Source organism: Mastomys coucha, unplaced genomic scaffold (genome assembly GCF_008632895.1).
Source record: "Mastomys coucha isolate ucsf_1 unplaced genomic scaffold, UCSF_Mcou_1 pScaffold21, whole genome shotgun sequence".
Taxonomy (NCBI): domain Eukaryota; kingdom Metazoa; phylum Chordata; class Mammalia; order Rodentia; family Muridae; genus Mastomys; species Mastomys coucha.
In genome coordinates, this window is record NW_022196904.1 from 139900514 (window position 1) to 139902896 (window position 2383).

Genomic DNA, 2383 nt, shown 5'->3' on the forward strand with positions numbered 1-2383 from the left:
AGAGAAGAGAAGAGAAGAGAAGAGAAGATAAGAGAAGAGAAGAGAAGAGAAGAGAAGAGAAGAGAAGAAAAACAAAAATCGACTTTGTGGAAAGTTAATCTTAGAGATGCCACACTAGTTCACTGAGTGGAAATTTCACAACAGAGCACTCAGACTGTGGTATGAGTATTACTGGCTATTCTTAGTCAGATTTGCAGTGGAAGAAAAAAGCAGAGTAAACCAATTACAAGATTCACAGCTTGGCCAGGGAAGAAAGTCAACAGCAGGTTCGTTCAGGAGAGATTTCAAACTAGAGACTGTCACAGACAAGAAGAATCCATGGGCTAACTGGTGAGAGAACCTGGAAGAGACTGCAGTGGTACATCCCTCTCCTCGTGGGCCAAGAGGCCTCAAAGCCCACATTTGTTTCAAGGATTGAAGGGTACTTCCCACGGGTTTCCTCCAGAACTCGGCTTTCTAGCCAATTGCTCCATCGAACAAACCCAGATGAGTTCCTGTAGATAGCAACCCTCAATATCCGAGCGGTTTTGTGGGCACACAGTAGGAGCTGTGGTGGCTCCCACTCAGATTTCACAAGAAAGCTTTGGAGGCCAAGCAAAACTTTTGCCACAGGGTTGGTTTGAAGAATAACCCATGGGTGATATCTAGTAGAGCCATGGGAATGGACCCACAATGAGGACCCCAAAAAAAGCATCACTTCCAGTCACACCCATCCAGAAAGCCACTGACATCAACACACAGCCCTCCCTTCCCCAGCCAGTTGTGATTTCAATAGAAGGTCAGCTCAATGCCTTAGGTGCCAACCCCCTCATACAGCATGCACAACATGCAGGCTTAGAGATTTAAATGCAATGTCTGCCCTTTGAGATTCAATCTTGCTTTGAGATTATCACTGTTTTCTGGGAGCCTATCCTAGTTTGTTTCTCTATTACTGTGATAAAACACTGACCAAAAGCAACTTAGGGAAGAAAGGGTTTATTTGACTTACAGCCCATCACCATAAGAAGATAGCAGGAGCCAAGCCGTGGTGGCGCATGCCTTTAATCCCAGCACTTGGGAGGCAGAGACAGGTGGACTTCTGAATTTGAGGCCAGCCTGGTCTACAGAGTGAGTTCCAGGTTATCCAGGGCTACACAGAGAAACCATGTCTCGAAAAACCAAAAAAAAAAAAAAATTCAAGTTAAAATTGAAGCCCCACTGTGAGGTATTAAAAGGATGAAAACAGAACATGCACAAGATCAAAGGTGAGGAGGATACAACATCTATCCCAACACCGAGAGTATCTGGGACCAGTGGGACCAGGCACACAGGAACTCCTCCAGCCCAGTGGCTCAGGTTTCTTCCAGTCTGTCTGAGCTGGTGCCCTGAGCAGACCTTGGGTGCAAGATCTGCAGACAGTCCCAAAACACCCAGAGGAAGCTCCACTCCAGGCGCTCTAACAAGCCGAGGGTCACAGGATCCCAGAATCACAGGATCACGGAGACAGCTTGACTCTGAGGAGTTCTGACACAATCAGGATCACAGGAAGGACAGGCTCCAGTCAGATTTAGCAAGGGCAGGTAGCACTAGAGATAACCAGATGATGGGGGGCAAGTGTAAGAATATAAGCAACACAAACCAAGGTTAGTTGACATCATCAGAACCCAATACTCCCACCATTGCAAGTCCTGGACACACCATAACACCAGAAAAGCAAGATTCAGATATAAAATCACTTCTCATGATGATGATACAGGACTTTAAGAAAGACATAAATAGCACCCTCAAAGAAATACGGGAGAACATAGGTAAACAGCTGGAAGTCCTTCAAGAGGAAACACAAAATTCCCTTAAAGAACTACAGGAAAACACAATCAAACAAGTGAAGGAAATGAGCAGAACCATCTAGAATCTAAAAATTGAAATAGAAACAATAAAGAAATCAAAAAGAGAAACAACCCTGGCCATACAAAACCTAGGAAAGAAATCAGGAGTTGTAGATGCAAGCATCACCAACAGAATGCAAGAGATAGAAGAGAGAATCTCAGGGGTAGAAGACACCATAGAAAACAATGACACAGCAGTCAAAGAAAATGCAAAAAGCAAAAAGCTCCTAACCCAAAACATTCAGGAAATCCAGGATGCGATGAGAAGACCAAACCTAAGGATAATAGGTATAGAAGAGAGTGAAGACTCCCAAGGTAATGGGCCAGTAAATATCTTCAGCAAAATTATAGAAGAAAACTTCCCTAACCTAAAGAAAGAGATGCCCATGAACATACAAGAAGCCATATAGAACTCCAAATAGACTGGACCAGAAAAGAAATTCCTCCCGCCACATAATAATAAAAAACACCAAATGCACTAAACAAAGAAAGAATTTTAAAAGCAGTAAGGGAAAAAG